The sequence below is a fragment of the Balaenoptera borealis genome (genome assembly GCF_965194805.1).
Source record: "Balaenoptera borealis genome assembly, chromosome: 8".
NCBI classification, from domain to species: Eukaryota; Metazoa; Chordata; class Mammalia; order Artiodactyla; family Balaenopteridae; genus Balaenoptera; species Balaenoptera borealis.
This window is the reverse complement of record NC_138865.1, coordinates 122421725-122443487: the sequence shown is the minus strand read 5'-3', so window position 1 is coordinate 122443487 and position 21763 is coordinate 122421725. Positions and strand designations below refer to the sequence as shown.

Below are 21763 nucleotides of genomic sequence, written 5' to 3'. Positions count from 1 at the left end.
CCAAACTAGACTATTATAAATTAAAACATTAATTGGTAATCCCCAGGGAAATAAAGAAAGAAATTTTAAAAATACAGTCAGACAATAAGGGAATTAAAATGGTATACTAGAAAATATCTAACAAAAAAAAGAAAGTAATAGAGGAAAAGAGAAACAAAAAGACATAACACTTACAGAAAACAAACACCAAATAATGTAAATCCTACCTTTTCAGCAATTACAATAAATGCAAATGGATTAAATATTCCAACTAAAAAGCAGAGACTGACTGAATGGATTAAAAAAACATGATCCAGCAGCGTGAAGACAGCGCCCTCGTCTCCATCCCGGCGGGCGCCCTGTAGGCCTCCAAGTGTGTGTCAAACCAGCTGCCTGCCCCTCAGGCCGAGGCTCCAGAACAAGCACAAAGCAAATGAGCTTCTCCCACAAGGTCTGGGCGGTCCTGGGTCTGCTGCTCCTGTGCGGGGGTCCTGGTCAGATGCAGCTTGCTGCACGGAGGATACATGGCTGGTGTTCCTGGGCCCCTGGGATAAGCTGCCAGCCCCTATGTTGGAGGTCTGCTGTCGCATAGCTGTGCTAGTGACTAGGTCATTATCGAACAGTCAGTTCTACCCACCACCAGAGCCTCCCATCAAGCCTCTTAGATAGCCTCAACCACCAGAAGGCAGACAGCAGAAGCAAGAAAAACTACAATCCTGCAGCCTGTGGAACAAAAACCACATTCACAGAAAGATAGACAAGATGAAAAGGCAGAGGGCTATGTACCAGATGAAGGAACAAGATAAAACCCCAGAAAAACAACTAAATGAAGTGGAGATAGGCAACCTTCCAGAAAAAGGATTCAGAATAATGATAGTGAAGATGATCCAGGACCTCGGAATAAGAATGGAGGCAAAGATCGAGAAGATGCAAGAAATGTTTAACAAAGACCTAGAAGAATTAAGGAGCAAACAAACAGAGATGAACAATACAATAACTGAAATGAAAACTACACTAGAAGGAATCAATAGCAAAATAACTGAGGCAGAAGAACAGATAAGTGACCTGGAAGACAGAATGGTGGAATTCACTGCTGCGGAACAGACTAAAGAAAAAAGAATGAAAAGAAATGAAGACAGCCTAAGAGACCTCTGGGACAACATTAAACGCAACAACATTTGCATTATAGGGGTCCCAGAAGGAGAAGAGAGAGAGAAAGGACCAGAGAAAATATTTGAAGAGATTATAGTCGAAAACTTCCCTAACATGGGAAAGGAAATAGCCACCTAAGTCCAGGAAGCGCAGAGAGTCCCATACAGGATAAACCCAAGGAGAAACACGCCGAGACACACAGTAATCAAATTGGCAAAAATTAAAGACAAAGAAAAATTATTGAAAGCAACAAGGGAAAAACGACAAATAACATATAAGGGAACTCCCATAAGGTTTACAGCTGATTTCTCAGCAGAAACTCTACAAGCCAGAAAAGAGTGGCATGATATACTTAAAGTGATGAAAGGGAAGAACCTACAACCAAGATTACTCTACCCGGCAAGGATCTCATTTAGATTTGATGGAGAAATCAAAAGCTTTACAGACAAGCAAAAGCTAAGAGAATTCAGCACCACCAAACCAGCTCTATAACAAATGCTAAAGGAACTTCTCTAAGTGGGAAATACAAGAGAAGAAAAGGACCTACAAAAACAAACCCAAAACAATTAAGAAAATGGTCATAGGAACATACATATCAATAATTACCTTAAACGTGAATGGACTGAATGCTCCAACCAAAAGACACAGGCTTCCTGAATGGATACAAAAACAAGACCCATATATATGCTGTCTACAAGAGACCCACTTTAGACCTAGGGACACATACAGACTGAAAGTGAGGGGATGGAAAAAGATATTCCATGCAAATGGAAATCAAAAGAAAGCTGGAGTAGCTATACTCATATCAGATAAAATAGACTTTAAAATAAAGAATGTTACAGGAGACAAGGAAGGACACTACATAATGATCAAGAGATCAATCCAAGAAGAAGATATAACAATTATAAATATATATGCACCCAACATCGGAGCACCTCAATACATAAGGCAACTGCTAAGAGCTATAAAAAAGGAAATCGACAGTAACACAATAATAGTGGGGGACTTTAACACCTCACTTACACCAATGGACAGATCATCCAAAATGAAAATAAATAAGGAAACAGAAGCTTTAAATGACACAATAGACCAGATAGATTTAATTGATATTTATGGGACATTCCATCCAAAAACAGCATATTACACTTTCTTCTCAAGTGCGCATGGAACTTTCTCCAGGATAGATCACATCTTGGGTCACAAATCAAGCCTCAGCAAATTTAAGAAAACTGAAATCATATCAAGCATCTTTTCTGACCACAACACTATGAGATTAGAAATGAATTACAGGGAAAAAAACGTAAAAAACACAAACACATGGAGGCTAAACAATACGTTACTAAATAACCAAGAGATCACTGAAGAAATCAAAGAGGAAATCAAAAAATACCTAGAGACAAATGACAATGAAAACACGACAATCCAAAACCTATGGGATGCAGCAAAAGCAGTTCTAAGAGGGAAGTTTATAGCTATACAAGCCTACCTAAAGAAACAAGAAAAATCTCAAATAAACAATCTACCTGGGCTTCCCTTGGTGGCGCAGTGGTTGAGAGTCTGCCTGCTAGTGCAGGGGACACGGGTTCGAGCCCTAGTCTGGGAGGATCCCACATGCCACGGAGCAACTAGGCCTGTGAGGCACAACTGCTGAGCCTGCGCGTCTGGAGCCTGTGCTCCGCAACGGGAGAGGCCGCGATGGTGAGAGGCCCGCGCACCGCGATGAGGAGTGGCCCCCGCTTGCCGCAGCTGGAGGAAGCCCTCGCACAGAGACGAGGACCCAACACAGCCAAATAAATAAATAAATAATAATTAAAGGTGCTAATACTTAAAAAAAAAAAAAAAACTACCTTACACCTAAAGCAACTAGAGAAAGAAGAACAAACAAAACCCAAAGTTGGCAGAAGGAAAGAAATCATAAAGATCAGAGCGGAAATAAATGAAATAGAAACAAAGAAAACAATAGCAAAGATCAATAAAACTAAAAGCTGGTTCTTTGAGAAGATAAACAAAATTGATAAGCCATTAGCCAGACTCATCAAGAAAAAGAGGGAGAGGACTCAAATCAATAAAATTAGAAATGAAAAAAAAGAAGTTACAACAGACACCACAGAAATACAAAGCATCCTAAGAGACTACTACAAGCAACTCTATGCCAATAAAATGGACAACCTGGAAGAAATGGACAAATTCTTAGAAAGGTATAACCTTCCAAGACTGAACCAGGAAGAAACAGAAAATATGAGCAGACCAATCACAAGTAATGAAATTGAAACTGTGATTAAAAATCTTCCAAGAAACAAAAGTCCAGGACCAGATGGCTTCACAGGTGAATTCTATCAAACATTTAGAGAAGAGCTAACACCCATCCTTCTCAAACACTTCCAAAAAATTGCAGAGGAAGGAACACTCCCAAACTCATTCTATGAGGCCACCATCACCCTGATACCAAAACCAGACAAAGATACTACAAAAAAAGAAAATTACAGACCAATATCACTGATGAATATAGATGCAAAAATCCTCAACAAAATACTAGCAAACAGTATCCAACAACACATTAAAAGGATCATACACCATGATCAAGTGGGATTTATCCCAGGGATGCAAGGATTCTTCAATATACGCAAATCAATCAATGTGATGCACCATATTAACAAATTGAAGAATAAAAACCATATGATCATCTCAATAGATGCAGAAAAAGCTTTTGACAAAATTCAACACCCATTTATGATAAAAACTATCCAGAAAGTGGGCATAGAGGGAACCTACCTCAACATAATAAAGGCCATATATGACAAACCCACAGCCAACATCATTCTCAATGGTGAAAAACTGAAAGCGTTTCCTCTAAGATCAGGAATGAGACAAGGATGTCCACTCTCACCACTATTATTCAACATAGTTTTGGAAGTCCTAGCCACGGCAATCAGAGAAGAAAAAGAAATAAAAGGAATACAAATTGGAAAAGAAGAAGTAAAACTGTCACTGCTTGCAGATGACATGATACTATACATAGAGAATCCTAAAAATGCCACCAGAAAACTACTAGAGCTAATCAATGAATTTGGTAAAGTTGCAGGATACAAAATTAATGAACAGAAATCTCTTGTATTCCTATACACCAATGATGAAAAATCTGAAAGAGAAATTATGGAAACACTCCCATTTACCATTGCAACAAAAAGAATAAAATACCTAGGAATAAACCTACCTAGGGAGACAAAAGACCTGTATGCAGAAAACTAAAGACACTGATGAAAGAAATTAAAGATGATGCCAACAGATGGAGAGATATACCATGTTCTTGGATTGGAAGAATCAATATTGTGAAAATGACTATACTACCCAAAGCAATCTACAGATTCAATGCAATCCCTATCAAATTACCAATGGCATTTTTTACAGAACTAGAGCAAATCATCTTAAAATTTGTATGGAGACACAAAAGACCCCGAATAGTCAAAGCAGTCTTGAGGGAAAAAAACGGAGCTGGAGGAATCAGACTCCCTGACTTCAGACTATACTACAAAGCTTCAGTAATCAAGACAATATGGTACTGGCACAAAAACAGAAACATAGATCAATGGAACAAGATAGAAAGCCCAGAGATAAACCCACACACCTATGGTCAACTAATCTATGACAAAGGAGGCAAAGATATACAATGGAGAAAAGACAGTCTCTTCAATAAGTGGTGCTGGGAAAACTGGACAGCTACATGTAAAAGAATGAAATTAGAATACTAACACCATACACAAAAATAAACTCAAAATGGATTCGAGACCTAAATGTAAGACCAGACACTATAAAACTCTTAGAGGAAAACATAGGAAGAACACTCTCTGACATAAATCACAGCAAGACCTTTTTGGATCCACCTCCTAGAGTAATGGAAATAGAAACAAAAGTAAACAAATGGGACCTAATGAAACTTCAAAGCTTTTGCACAGCAAAGGAAACCATAAACAAGACGAAAAGACAACCCTCAGAATGGGAGAAAATATTTGCAAATGAATCAACGGGCAAAGGATTAATCTCCAAAATATATAAACCGCTCATTCAGCTCAATATTAAAGAAACAAACAACCCAATCCAAAAATGGGCAGAAGACCTAAATAGACATTTCTCCAAAGAAGACATACAGATGGCCAAGAAGCACATGAAAAGATGCTCAACATCACTAATTATTAGAGAAATGCAAATCAAAACTACAATGAGGTATCACCCCACACCAGTTAGAATGGGCATCATCAGAAAATCTACAAACAACAAATGCTGGAGAGGGTGTGGAGAAAAGGGAACCCTCTTGCACTGTTGGTGGGAATGTAAATTGATACAGCCACTATGGAGAACAATATGGAGGTTCCTTAAAAAACTAAAAATAGAATTACCATATGATCCAGCAATCCCACTACTGGGCATATACCCAGAAAAAGCCATAATTCAAAAAGACACATGCACCCCAATGTTCATTGCAGCACTATTTACAATAGCCAGGACATGGAAGCAACCTAAATGCCCACTGACAGACGAATGGATAAAGAAGTTGTGGTACATATATACAATGGAATATTACTCAGCCATAAAAAGGAACGAAATTGAGTCATTTGTTGAGACATGGATGGATCTAGAGACTGTCATACAGAGTGAAGTAAGTCAGAAAGAGAAAAATATCATATATTAACGCATGTATGTGGAACCAAGAAAAATGGTACAGATGAACCGGTTTGCAGGGCAGAAGTTGAGACACAGATGTAGAGAACAAACATATGGACACCAAGGGGGGAAAACCGCGGTGGGGTGGGGATGGTGGTGTGCTAAATTGGGCGATTGGGATTGACATGTATACACTGATGTGTATAAAATTGATGACTGATTAAAAAAAAAAATGATCCAACTGTATGTTGACACACCTTAGATTGAAAGACACCATGAGATTAAAGGTAAAAGCCAGAAAAATGTGTACAATGTAAATAGAAAGTATAAGAGAGCTTAAGTGGCTATACTGGTATCAGACAAGACAGACTTTAAAACAAGAGATATTGCTAGAGACAAAGAGGGACATTTCACAATGACAAAAGGGTCAAACAACAGGTAGATATAACAACATAAATACATGCACAACTAACAACAAAGCCTCAAAATACGCGAAGCAAAACCTGACAACTGAAAGGAAAAGAAAATTCAACAACAGTTGGCGATTCCAAAACCTTACCTTACTGTCAGTAACTGATACAGTAACTAAAAAAAAAAAAAGGAGGAAGGATAAGAAGACTCAATACTATGGGCCATCCCACCTGGCACACCTGGACTGCAGAATGCACATTCTGATCAAGTGTTCATCAAACATTCCCCAGGACAGAATATAATATAGCCATTAAAAAAAAATCTAGCAAATCTAAACAAACTGAAATTAAAGTATGTCCTCTGACCATAGTGGAATTACATTAGAAATCAACAAAACAGGGAAATCCAGGAAATACCTAACATTTAGAAATTAAACAACACAATTCTAAATAACCCATGGGTCAAAGAAATCACATGGGAAAACAGAACATATTTCACACCAAAAAAAAAAATGAAAACACAACATATCAAAATTTATAGCAAGCATCTTGTTTTGTTTTTTGTTTCTGTTTCTTTTTTTTTTTTTTGGCTCCATTGGGTCTTCACTGTTGTGCATGGGCTTTCTCCAATTGCAGTGGGCGGGGGCTACTCTTCACTGCAGTGTGCATGCTTCACATTGCAGTGGCTTCTCTTGCTGTGAGGCACGGGCTCTAGGCTCACAGGCTTCAGTAGTTGTGGTGTGCGGGCTCAGGAGCTGTGGCTCGTGGGCTCTAGAGCGCAGGCTCAGTAGTTGTGACACATGGGCTTAGCTGCTCCGTGGCATGTGAAATCAGATCTTCCCAGACCAGGGCTCGAACCTGTGTCCCCGGCACTGGCAGGTGGATTCTTAATCACTGAGCCACCAGGGAAGTCCAGTATCTTGTTTTGGTTTTCTAGGGCCGCCATAACAGAATACCATAAATTGGGTGGATTAAAACATCAGAAATTCATTGTCTCATAGTTCTGGAGGCCAGAAGTCCAAAGTTAAGGTGCCAGCTGGGCCATGCCCTCTCTGATGGCTCTAGGGGAGGCATCCTCCTTGCCTCTCCAGCCTTTGTTTTCACCAGCAATTCTTGGCATTCCTTGCTTTGTAGACACTCCAATCAGATGGCCACCATCCTCCTGGGTATCGTCACATCGTCTTCCCTCTGTGCAGGTCTATGCTCACAAGGCATTCTCTCTGATGCTGACACCAATCATACTGAATCAGGGACCCACCCTACAACCTCATCTGAACTCATCTGCAATGACCCTATTTCCAAATAAGGTCACGTTCTGAGATACTGGGAAGTTAGGACTTCAATGTACCTTTCTGGGGAACATAATTCAACCTACTACACAGGAAGGAAACACTTTGAGGGAAACAGTATAGATTTAAACTTCTGTATCAGAAAAGAACTCATGCCAAGGTCCTAAGCTTCCACCTCAGGAAACTAGAAAAAAGAAAACAAAACCCAAAGCAAGCAAAAGGAAGAAAATAAAGATTAGAGTGGAAATAAATAAAACAGAGAACAGAAAAACAATAAGGAATCACCAAAATCAGAAGTTACTTCTTTGCGGGGACTTCCCTGGTGGTCCAGTGGCTAAGACTCCATGCTCCCAATGCAGGGGGCCCAGGTTCGATCCCTGGTCAGGGAACTAGATCCCACATGCCACAACTAAGAGTTCGCATGCTGCAACAAAGATCCCACGTGCCGCAACTAAGACCTGGTGCAGCCAAATAAATAAAAGTTACTTCTTTGCAACTTCAGCATAACTCAAACCTTTGACTAGACTGACCAAGAAAGAGAGAAGACTCAAATTATTAAAGTCAGGAGGGAATATTACTACCAACCCTCTAAAAAATAAAAAGGAAATACTATAGAAACTACTATAAGCACCTGTATGCCAAAAAAATAGATATCCTAGGAGAAATGAACAAATACCTAGAAGGATACAAAACACCAAAAATGACTCAAGGGCTTCCCTGGTGGCACAGTGGTTGAGAATCTGCCTGCCAATGCAGGGGACACGGGTTCGAGCCCTGGTCTGGGAAGATCCCACATGCCACGGAGCAACTAGGCCCGTGAGCCACAATTACTGAGCCTGCGCATCCGGAGCCTGTGCTCCGCAACAAGAGAGGCCACGATAATGAGAGGCCCGCGCACCGCGATGACGAGTGGCCCCCACTTGCCGCAACTAGAGAAAGCCCTCGCACAGAAATGAAGACCCAACAGAGCCATAAATTAATTAATTAATTAATTTTTTTAAAAAAATGACTCAAGAATAATTAGAAAACCTGAACACCTATAAAAAGTGAAGAGATTAAATAATCAAAAAACTTCCAACAGGGAGTTCCCCCTGGTGGCCTAGTGGTTAGGATTCGGGCTTTCACTACCATGGCCCAGGTTCAATCCCTGGTCAGGGAACTGAGATCCCACAAGCCGTGAGGCACAGCCAAAAAAGAAAAAAATTTCCAACAAAGAAAAGCCCAGTGGACTTCCCTGGTGGAGCAGTGGTTAAGAATCTGTCTGCCAAGGCAGGGGACATGGGTTCAAGCCCTGGGCCAGGAGGATCCCACATGCTGCGGAGCAACTAAGCCCATGCGCCACAACTACTGAGCCTGCGGTCTAGAGCCCGAGAGCCACAACTACTGAGACCGTGTGCCACAACTACTGAAGCCCATGCGCCTAGAGCCCGTGCTCCGCAACAAGAGAAGCCACAGCAATGAGGAGCCCACACACCACAACAAAGAGTAGCCCCCGCTCACCGCAACTAGAGAAAACCTGTGCGCAGCAACGAAGACCCAATGCAGCCAAAAAATAATTAATTAATTAATTTTTTTAAAAAAAGAAAAGCCCAGAACCAAATGGCTTCACAGGTGAATTATACCAAATATTTAAAGAACAAACCCTTCACAAACGCAAAAAACAGAAGAGAAGAATACACTTCCCAACTCATTCTATGAAGCCAGTATTACTGACACCAAACACACGAAGACATCACACAAAAAAGAAAACTATGGGCCAATATAATACCCCTTATGAATACAGATGTAAAAATCCTCAACAAAATACTAGCAAACCAAACGCCACAAGATGTAAAAAGGATTCACTACCATGACAAAGTGAATTTACTGCAGAAACACAGAGTTGGTGCAACATATGAAATCATGTACTATATACCACATTAAGAAAATAAAAGAAAAAAATCGTATGATCATCTCAAAAGATGCAGAAAAAGCATTTAACAAAATCCAATACCCCTTTCTGATAAAAACACTCAACAAATTAGGAATAGAGGGAACTACCTCAAACTGATAAAGGGCATCTATGAAAACCCAAGGCTAATATCATACTCTAACAGTGAAAGACTAAATGCTTTCCCCCAAAAATAGGAATAAGACAGGGATGACTACTTTCACCACTTCTACTCAACATTTTACTAGAGGTTCTAGTTATAGTAATTAGGCAAGGAAAAGAAATAACAGGAATCCAGATTTGAAAGGAAGAAGTAAAACTAATTTGATTCCCAGACAACATGATCTAGTATACAGAAAATCCAAAGGAACCCACAAAAAAACTATTAGACCTAATGAACAACCTCAGCAAGGCTGCATGATACAAGATCGATATATAAAAATCAATCAGATTTCTATACACTAGCAATGAACAACCTAAAAATGAAATTAAGAAAACAATTCTGTTACAAAAACATCAAAAAGGGACTTCCCTGGTGGTCCAGTGGGTAAGACTCCGCACTCCCAATGCAGGGGGCCTGGATTTGATCTCTGGTCAGGGAACTGGATCAAGCATGCTGCAACTAAGACCCGGCGCAACCAAAATAAATAAATAAATAAATATTTCCTTAAAAAAGAAATTAAAGACTTAAGCAAATGGAAACACATCCTGTATTCATGGATTGCAAGACTTAAGATGGAAATACCCCAAATTGATCTACATATTCAACACAATCCCTATCAAAATCCCAGAAGGCTCTTTTGCAGATATCAACCTGTTCCTAAAATTCATAAGGAAGTACGAGAGTCCCAGATGAGCCCAAAGAGATCCTGAAAAAGAACTAAGTTGGAGGACTCACACTTCCCCATTTATTTTACTTACTACATAACTACAAAATTCAAGACAAGGTGGTACTGGCAGAAGGACAGACATGTAGCTCAATGGAATAGATCTGAGAATCAAGAAATAAACTCTCACATTTATGGTCAACTGATTTTCAACAAAGATGCCAAAACAATTCAATGGGGAAAGAACAGTCTTCAACAAATGGCGGTGGACCAACTGGAGAGCCACACACAAAAGAATGAAGTTGTGCTCTTACCTCATATCATACACAAAAAGCAACTCAAAACAGAGTAAAGACCTAAATACTATAAAACCCTTACAAGAAAACAAATTTCATGACATACATTAGGCAATTATACGGCACCAAAAGTATGAGCAACCGAGGGAAAAATTTTTTTAAATTGGACTTATCAAAATTAAAAACTTGTGCTTACACTCCAATAAAGATATAAAAACAAAAAAACAAAAACAAAAAAACTTGTGCTTCCAAGGACACCATCAAAGAAAAAATAGAAAGTGAAAGACAACCACAGAATGGAAAAAAAAATTTTTTGCAAATCATATACCTAATAAGAGACTTGTGTCCAGAATACATAAAATCTCTTACAACTCAATAATAAAAAGACAACCAAATTAAAAGTGGACAAAGGATTTGAATAGACATTCCTCCAAAGAAGATACATGAATGGCTAATAAGCTCATAAGAAGATACTCAACATCACTAATCATCATCAATGCAAAATAAAACCACAATGAGATACCACATCACACTCACTAGGATGGCTACTACCAAAAAGACAGACAATAACGAGTGTGGGCAAGGATGCAGAAAAGCTGGAACTCTCACACACTGCTGGTAGGTGTAAAATAGTCACCTGCAGAAAAGTCTGATAATTACTCAATCAGTAGTTACCATATGACCCAACAATCCCAACACTGGGTATACACCCAAGAGAAGTGAGCAGAGGTCCACCAGACAAAAACCTGCACTCAAATATTCACAGCAGCATTATTCATAATACCCAAAAAGTGGAATCAACCCAAAAGTCCATCTACCGAAGAACAGAAACAAAATGTGCTATATCCACACGACGAAATGTTATTTGGCCATAGAAAGGAATATGCTGATACATCCTGCAACATGAAGGCCCCTTGAAAACATTACGTTACACGACAGAAGATGATCACAAAAGGCATTTATTGTATGATTCCATTTATATGAAACATCCAAAATAGGCAAATCCATAAAGACAGTAAGTAGATCAGTGATTGCCAAAGGTTGGGGGGAGGGAAGAACAGGGAATGACTGCTTATGAGTATGGAGTTTCTCTTCAGGGTGATAGAAATGTTCTGGAATTAGACAGTGGTGATGGCTGCAAAACTCAGGGAAAAGTACTAAATAGTACACTCTAAAAATGTGAAGTTTATGATATATGCATTACATCTCAAGTTTAAAAAAATCATATGCTCCTAGACTGATACTGGCATTTGGCAATACTTATCAGTGTGAAGACATTTTCAGAGATACAGAAAACTGTATCAAAGATCAACATCAACAGATGAACATTTCCAATAGATTTTGATGACAGGGAACCAACTCTAAACCCAAATTTAAGTAAAATATCATTCCAAAACTTCCATTCTTCTGATTAGTAGATCTGTATTACCAAGAAGGGGGAGAAAAGCAGTCAATTATTATTATATTTTTACTTTTGTCAATAAAAAATTTTGAAATTATCCTTAATTTTGCTTCTTGGTGCGCAAAGCCTAAAATATTTACTATCTGACCTTTGCCACCTCTGGAACAAATGACGCCTGGAGCTGACCTGAGCATGTCTGCGCCTGTTTCAACGAATGGAACCACCATCCACTCTGTTGTTCAAGCGGAACCCAGCACCTGGCCCAGGCCTGGTCGCCAGGAACCATCCTCAGCCCTGCCTCATCCGCCACATCACACTGGCCAGCACAGGGAAGGAGCATCACCCACCTCCTCGAGGACTGCCTCCTCCACTGCTGTTGCTCTACCATCCATCCCTTACACAGCAGCCAGCAAGACCTTCCTAACATGCACACCTGACCACGCCACTCCCATCCCTAAAGCTCTCCCACTGCCCTCAGGATAAGGACAAGAATCCCAAGCTTGGCTTCTAACCGCTGGACCAGCTACCTCAGCTGGCTCCTTGCCCCACATTGCACTACACCCTAGGAGGATGATAAAAGAAACATCCACAAAGCACTTAAACAAGTGGTCTCAAAACATTAATACTCATAATTATTCACACTTCATAAGGCTTATTCACACACACCATCTCATCTGACTCTCAAAATCATCAAGCAGGGCAGGCTAACCTTCCCTGTCGGGGCTGGGGTTGCGGTCGGCAGGACTCTCCTCCCCACCAGCAGCGGCTCTATGCTCTGCACCCCATCACAGAGACTCAGGCTTCGTCCTGGTGACTCAACTTCTCTGCATTTTCCAGAATTAGGGTAGAGGGTTGATTCTTCGCACTGACATCTATGAGGTACCCTCTGTGATTTCTTCTTGACCTTAGAACGCCCCTCCACAGCACCTTCCCATGTGTGCCCGGGCAGAAGTGGCTCTAACACTCATCAGCCATGAGGGAAAGTCACCGAACATCTAGAGAGCATGACAATGCCTGCCACAAACAGGCGATGTTGAAGTTATGTCACATACGGAAGGCCCCCAGGAAGCCACACACCGTCACACGCAAGGATCAGCTGTGAGTGTCCATCCACCTGCTCTCAGCAATGGCAGACAGACTGGCCACCTGTGTTCTCGCACCACTTCCTCCACGTTCTCCGCTGTTTCCGTCTCCTTCGCTGGCTTCCCCTGGGGCCTCGTAGCGTGATCTTGGGGGCCTGGGCTCCACAGCCCTCTTCAGCACCAGGTGCAGGCCCGGCGTCTCTTCTGGACTCTGTGGACCCACCTTCTCCCTGTTCGACGATCACCTCTGAAAGTCTACCATCTCAAGAAATGACAACTGCGTTCTCGAGGGTGCTCACTTCTTTCACACCCCTCCCCTTTTGCTCTTCCTTCAAACACACATTGACAGTCTGACCTATTCTTAGCACCTCAGCTGTTCCCACCCTCGCCCAAGCTCCACCGCTCACCAGCATCCTTCAGTGCCTTCTGGCCGTGCCCCTCCGCCCCTCCACCCGAGTCCCTCCAGAGGCTGCCCACCCACCCGAAGTACAAGCCCTCACCGGGCCCGCCCTCCTCACTCCGTCTCTCCGTCCTCCATGTCCCCCCTCGGCCACAGTGCCCCAGCCCCCTCCAAAGAGCAGATGACTCGCCTCCGGCCTGAGCCTCACCTGTAAGGCTGACTGAAGGCCTGCTTGATGGTAAACAAATGAACCAGGTACAGGGCTCGCAGCCCACCCGCCACAGGGAAGGGGAGCGCTCTGCGAGTGGAAGGGCCCTGCTGCCCTGCAAGTGCCAAGCTACCCATTCGTCGTCGCCGTTGGAACTAACAGACGGCAGCGTTTCTTGCAAAGTGGTAATAATCCTGGATATGGTACAAGAGCACAGAAGAAAGAGCAAACACAAAAGCAATATTCCAGGAAAGAATACATGTGACAACCCACAAGGGCAATTTGTTGATTCCCTCAACACGTTCTGAAACAGTTCACACATGTTCCACAATATCAGGATCTAAAAGTTCTGATCCTGATCTTAAAATCCATGCCTAAAAGTTCTGGGACTTCCCTGGTGGTCCAGTGGTTAAGACTCCGCGCTCCCAATGCAGGGGGCCCGGGTTCGATCCCTGGTCAAGGAACTAGATCCCACATGCATGCCGCAACTAAGACCCGGCACAGCCAAATAAATAAATAAATATTAAAAAAAAAAAAAAGTTCTACTTCCATTGTAGCACCCAAAAGAGTTTGCACTTATTGACTAATTGCTCGTAAATTAAAACGAATCAAAACAAGGCAATCTTTAAAATAAACTGAAGCAGTCAAGGCCTACCAAATGAAGTTTCTGTCACTTGTGAACAGTCTTATCACAATACTGCCAAAGAGTATTTCATTTTCACACACCAGACAGGTAATAGTCCATGGCTACAAATTCCATCCTAAGACACAAGGCCGGGTAGATGGACTGGGTCCCAATGCCCAGCCAGCCTACATCCATCCTCCCTTCTGCTGACCAGCCCTTGAAGCGTCGGTGGTGGACAGAGTAGGCCCCGCCTTCCTCTGGGCAGCGGGAGAGAGCAGGTGAGCTCTTCCCTCACTCCCGTGTCCCGCTGGGTCCCCAGCACCAGAGCACAGGGACCGCCTGGGTGGGCCCACCAGCCTCCACCACACTTCCAGGGAAGGGGAGCCCCTCCCACCACTGACTGGAGGCAGCCTCAGTCCTGGCCCTCAAGGACCTCAGACACCCTGGTTCTCTGCCCAGCAAACATATGAATTCTTTCAGGTCCTGCCCAAACGGCACCTCCCAGCAAAGTTCTCGTTCACCCCAGCATCCAGCACCTCTGGACAGCAGGATGATGCACACGATCCCTGCTGCTGACCCTTCCGGAACACCCGCCGGGCCGCTCCACCCTGGGGTGCCGGTGCGCACAGGTAGTGCCACAGAGATCTGAACCAGGAAGGGGAGGCCGCCCCAAATCTCAGTTCAACATGCTGAGTGTTGACTGACAAAACCCAAAGCAAGGGCCGCACACCTGGGGGAGAGAAGTCTGAACCTGAGACCAGGGAGGAGTCGGTCTATACGGCGGCACAAACAGAACAGGAGGGCAGAGTGGCCACGAGGGTGGCATTATCCTCACAAAGGACTTTCCGACCAGGTCTCTGCACACACCCCAGGGGCACTGCCGTCCTAGCTCCCCATACATGGACAGTGAAGGCCGAGCACCCGAGGCAGTGCGACAGTGTCTCTACAGTCACAGCGGCATCCGTCGCCAGGCTGGGGTCCTTGAGAGCGAGACCCGGGCCATCTTCCTACAGCAGGCGCTCAGCAGAAGCTTCTCTGCCTCAGAAGGGAGGAGGGAGAGGGGACAGAGGCAGGAAGGAGCCTGGAGCCCACCCGTTTCCTTTACATATACAAATTTTATAGAGCAAAGTTATATGACCTGAAACAACAGAAACTAGAAACATAAAGGGTAAGGATGAAGGATAAACCTGTATCTCGACCACAAGAAGTACCAGGCACTGCTTTGCACAATGATCAAGTAGTTCACAGCAGACAAGCCAAAACACGGAGACAGAAACTCGACGAGAGAAAAGACAAAGAAGGAGTAGGAGTTACACGCTCCCCGCAGAGCTGCTGCCTCCAATGTCCCAGGACCACGTTGTGCAAGGGAAACCCGGTGAAGCCCAGCACCTGCGGGCGACCTGCCTGTCCCACACGCTGGGTGGCACGCATGCACACACAGGACGGATTGTGCCTCCCCGTTTCGTCCCGGTTTGCAGCTAAGACAGTTTATGGGTAGGAAACCTGAATTTACATGCTTCTCCGACCTTCAAAGAGGTTTTACTGTTTTGCTATCCTTTGGTCTGAACTTCACACTGCCTGGCTAAAAGCACAGGCAGAACACCACATCACCTCCTTTTCCTCCTCTGTGAAATGGAGAAAGTGGGACGGTAACCCTATCCGATAGGGTGGTTGTCGGGATTAAGTGAAAAACCCCATATAAGTCACTTAGTAGAATACTTACCTCGTAATACACACTAGAAAAAAATCACGACATTATCATGATTATTGACCTGCTGGGTCCCAACAAGAGCCTTTTTAAAAAGGTAAAAGTGCATCCACGTGAATAAATGGACCCTTGCAGGGGCCAGTGGCAGGATCCACCCGACCAGACAGGACTCATTTCCAGAAAACAGCAACTCCATTCACTGATGGCACTTGAGACGGGCTCCCAAGCTGCCCCCCATTCAGCGTGTCCCCCAAGCAAAAGTCCACTGCTGAAAATTCCAACACCCCAGCCCCACACTTTAAACTGTCTCACAACAAAGCACCCCGGCTGCATCAGCAGGGGTTCCGCCAGTGCTGCACACTCTGCCTCCTCACCCCAGCCCTACCTGCCCGGCCAGCCCCCCTCCTGGAGGCGCCCCAATGCCAGATGTGCTTCTCCCATGGCTCTCTCTCTGCCAGTGCGTCCTTCAACCCGAACGCTGTGCCATGCACATCGCAGGATACCAAACGACGTGTGTGGAAGAAAAGACTGGAGGAGGAGGAGGAGGAGGGCACGATCATCTAAATACCTGCTCTGAGCCAGGCACCTGGCGTGTGTTGTCACCACGAGCCCACGCGACAGGGAGAGGACTACAGGGAGCTGCAAGATGTGCCAAAGGTCAAGGTGAGGCTGGCAGGTGAATGCTGACTGTCTGGCAAACAGTCCACAGTCTCAACATGACACCTGGTCTCACTTCTACAGCGAACAACCACGACGACGTCCAGGTGTGGGCTGTGAGACACACCATCCACCTTCCCCTTCCCCTCTGTATCCCGTTACATGGGCAGGGAAAACAGCCTGCACAGGGGGACTGAACACACAGCTTCAACCCTAAAGAAAACGTCACCGGACTTCAACTATTTAGTGACCTTCTACCTGTTATCAAGGCTGACAGCAGGGACTTCCCTGGTGGTCCACTGGGTAAGACTCCGCCTTCTAATGCAGGGAGCACAGGTTCGATCCCTGGTTGGGGAACTAGATCCTGCATGCCGCAACTATGAGTCCACATGCGCAACTAAGGAGTCCACATGCTGCAACTAAGACGCAACGCAGCCTAAATAGATAAGAATATTCCTTGTTTAAAAAAAAATGCTGACAACAGAAGATAGTAAGGACTTACTACAGAAAAAGTCTATTCTAGAGCCTCACATCTGTGGTTTTTTCTCATTTATGGGAAAAGCAACACTGACGTACAGTGGGTAAAGGATGGTCTTTTTAATAAATGATGCTGGTTCAAGTACACATCCATATGAAAGAAAATGAATCCTGATCCCTACACCTCATGTTTTACACACAAAAAACGATCCCAGAAACTGCAAACTAAACCCAAAGGAAGCAGAAGAAATAATACAGAGTGGAAATTTAAAAACAGAGAACAGAAAACTGGGAATTCCCTGGCGGTCCAGTGGTTAGGACTCTGAGCTTCCACTACACGGGGCACAGGTTCAGTCCCTGGTCGGGGAACTAAGATCCCATATGCTGTGCAGCACGGCAGCTCCTCCCCCCCCACCTAAAAAAAGAAAGAATAAAGAAAAACAGAAACTGTCAACAAAACCAAAAGTTGATTCTTTGAAGAGATAACAAAATTGACAAAACTCTAGCTAAACTGACTAAGGAAAAAAAAAAAAAAGACATTGAAAGAAGGTAAAGCAGACCTAAACAGATGGAAAAACACCCTGTGTTCATGGACTGTTAGACTAAATATAATTATGACGATAGTGCTCCCCAAAGTGAATCACAAAATCAAGGCAATCCCTAACAAAATCCTAGAAGGCTTTCTGCAGCTATGGACAAGCTAATCCTAAAATTCATATGGAATTGCAAGGGACCCAGAAGAGCAAGAACAAAGTTGGTAAACCCATACTTCCCAAGCTACAGTATTCAAGATCATGTGGTACTGACATAAGGACAGACATATAAACCAATGTATTAGAACTAAGTAAGAGTCCAGAAACGAGTCCTGACATTTATGGTCAATTGATTTACAACAGAGGTGTCCAGACAAGCCAGTGGGGGAAAGAACAGCCTTTCAACCAGTGGTTCTAGGACAACTAGATCTCCACTTGCAAAGAATAAACTTGGACCCCCTACCTCACACCATACAAAAATTTAAGTCAAAATGGATCACAGCCCAAAATATAAGAGTTAAAACTATAAAACTCAGAGGAAAACACAGTGGTAACTTCCTAACAATGGATTTGGCAATGGACTGTTAGATATGACACCAAAACCCAAAGAAGAAAATAGATAAACTGTACTTCATCAAAATTAAAAACACTTGGCGCTTCAAAGAACACTATCAAGAAAGTGAAAGGACAACCTACAGAATGGGAAAAAATATTTCCTAATCATATATCGATAAGGGATTTGTATCTACAATCTTCAATATACAAAAAATGTTTCCAACTTACCACCGAAACAATCCAACTGAAATGGGCAAAGGATTTCTATAGACATTTCTGTAAAGAAGATACACAAATAGCCAATAAGCACATAAAAAACGCTCAACATCATTAGTCATTAGGGGAAATCCAAATCAAAAGCACAATGAGATACCACACCACATCCAACAGAACGGCTATAATCTAAAAGACAGTTAATAACAAGTGTTGGCAAGAATGTGGAGAAACTGGAATCCTCATACACTGCTGATAGGAATGTAAAATGCTAAAGCTGCTATGGAAAACAGTTTGGCAGTTCCTTACCACAGAGTTAACACATGCCCAGCAAATCTACTCCTAGGTACACACCCAAGAGAAATGAAAACGTATGTGTATACAAACACTGTTGATGAATGTTCATAGCAGTATTAGTCACCATAGCCAAAAAAAGGAAGCAACTGATAAATGTATAAATAAAACACAGTATATTCATACAATGGAATATCATTCACCCACATAAAGGAATAAAATACCCCCCCCAGCAGGAAAAAAAAAAAAAAAAAGTTTATGCAGGCATATCCCAAAAGTGTCTAAACAAAATAATCAAAAAGCATACTGGTGCTTAACATCAACAGTCATCAGGAAAATGCAAATTAAACCACAATAAGACACACTACACACCTACCAGAATGGCTAAAAAGAAAAAGACAAACCAGTATCAAGTGTTAGCAAGGATTTAGAGCAACTGGCGCTTCCTTACACTTGTTCTTTGGTACAACCACCTTGGCTACGTATGCACATTCCTTGACTCAACACCCCCACTCCTAGGCATAAACCCACAGAAACATGCATCTGTGTTCACCAAAAGACACATATAAGAATGTCCACATCACCTTATCTGAATACCCCAAAACTTGAAACAACTCAAACGTCCATGCATAGTACAATTAATAATGAAACTGTGCTATATCCAGACAATGGAATATTATACAGTAATGAGAATGAACAAACTACCACAGTACACAGCAACGTAGATGAATCCTAGAGACAAAATGTTGATCAAAAGAAGGCAAACATGAGTACACACTGCATGATGTCCTTTATACAAAGTTCAGAATCAGGCAAAATGAATCAAGGTAACAGAAGTCAGGATAGCAGTGACCTCTGGGCAAGTACACGGCAGACTGCAAGGAGCCCAGGGGGGCTTCTGTGGTTCTGGTAATGTTCCCTGCTTGATCTAGGGTCTAGAGACATATATGACACTAGACACATAATGTGTGCATGTTTCTGTATGTATGTCATATATTAATACAATTTCCAAAAAAATAGTCTTCATGCTTTGGTTACATGACTTATTGCTATTGAATCTGGTAAAGATATGGTGACAGATACTACAGAACCATAAAGACAGATTCGAGCAGACCATTTCTACAAGAGAAGGAAACAGAAGGGCAGACTGAGCCAGAGGTGGGGGAACTCCTGACCATTCACTGGCCCATATGACAACTGGCATTGTGTTTCACCCTAGTGTTCAAGGAGTTCACAGAACACAGGCAAACAGCAAGGATGAGGAAGTAACCAAGACTCTCTAAGCCTAAATGCCAGCCTTGGAATCTGATGGAGAGGAGAGGACCTAGACTCCAAGGAGAGAAATCATCTTAACAACCAGCTTAGCAAACAATTTTCAAACTACACAGGACAGAGAGCTCTCTGGCCTTTCTTAGGCTAGCACTTATTAGGAGGCTACTGGGTGTCAGTCCCTCTATCAACAGTATCAAGAATCTATACCTCCTGCCCATATGAACTGTACTTCATGTCACTAAACAGTTCTTCTTTGTATAAGTATTCCAGCTAACGAATAAAGACTTCCATCTTGCAACCCCTAATGAGTTAACGATTCTGAGCAATGAATATCGATGACTGTTAATATCACAAAGCAAGATTTACAGTGCCTGATAAAAAACTTAATACCAGTTACGACATATTCTTGCTAAAATTTTTTTAAAAGACAAACCTATTATACATCTGATGGAGCCCCCAGCCCAGAGCTAACGGAAAGATAATGTGAGCCACGTACGTAATTTTTAATTTTCTAGTAACCACATTTAAAAAAGGAATTAGACGGACTTTCCTGGTGGTCCAGTGGTTAAGACTCCGCCTTCTAATGCAGGGGGCACGCGTGTGATCCCTACTTGGGAAACTATGATCCCACATGCCATGCCGGTTGCAGAAAAAAAAAAAGAAAAATTAGAAACACAAATTACTTTTAATAAATGTTATTTAACCTAATACATCCAAAATATATATTTCAACATGCATACAATATTTTTTAAAGTATTAACATGATACTTCACATTCTCTCTTTCACACTAAGTCTTGCAAATTCTGCATGTATTCTGCACTTACAGCACATCTCAATTCACACTAACCACATCTGGACTGCTGAAGAGCCACATGTAGGAGTGGATATCATACTGGAAAGCAGCAGCTCTAGATCTTAAATAAAAATGGCAGGGAGTAGAGGACAAAGGAACGTGTTAAACAACATGGTAAGAATGTCATCAGCGAAATCAAGGTTATGGGAAACTTTGGGACACATAAACCATTATCTTCAAAACTTAATTACGGGGACTTCCCTAGTGGCTCAGTGGTTAAGAATCCACCTGCCAATGCAGGGGACACAGGTTCGAGCCCTGGTCCGGGAAGATCCCACATGCCACGGAGCAACTGAGCCCTCGCACCACAACTACTGAGCCTGTGCTCTAGAGCCTGCAAGCCACAACTACTGAAGCCCACGCACCTAGAGCCCGTGCTCCGCAACAAGAGAAGCCACAGCAATGAGAAGCCCGCGCACCGCAAGGAAGAGTAGCCCCCGCTCGCCGCAACTAGAGAAAGCCTGCGCACAGCAACGAAGATCAAACGCAGCCAAAAAAATTAATTAATTTTAAAAACTTAATTGCAGGACTTCCCTGGTGGTCCAGTGCGTAAGACTCAGCACTCCCAATGCAGGGGGCCCAGGTTCGATCCCTGGCCGGGGAACTAGATCCTGTATGCCTCAACTAAAAAGTCCACATGCCACAACGAAGATCCCTCGTGCCACAACTAAGACCTGGTGCAGCCAAATAAATAAATTTTTTTTTTTTAAACTTAATTGCAAGAGAAAAATAAAGACATGGAAATCGATATACTGAGAATTAAGAGATACCTATCAAGGGCAATGAATAGACCATATTTTGAAATGAAATGAAAAATCTGAACAGTGACTGAATATTTATTGACTGAAATATCTATATTAACTGAAACACAGATAAAATATATCTAAGAACTGCTTCAAAATATTTGAGGATGGATTGGGGAGTGGCCATGAGGAGACAAC

General features: G+C 42.7%; 1 protein-coding gene across 10 annotated transcripts in view; it reads right to left on the bottom strand.

The window, feature by feature from the left end:
• The window catches only part of EHMT1 (euchromatic histone lysine methyltransferase 1), a 152562-nt gene that overhangs the window by 123608 nt on the left and 7191 nt on the right, over positions 1-21763 (bottom strand). Inside the window, exon 1 of one of the 10 annotated variants that reach the window (XM_082403139.1) lies at positions 18418-18438. The exons of the other annotated variants lie outside the window; for them this stretch is intronic. The gene's annotated coding sequence lies outside the window, so the exon portion shown is untranslated. Of the gene's footprint in view, positions 1-18417; positions 18439-21763 lie in introns of those variants that run through there. 10 annotated transcript variants of the gene reach the window in all.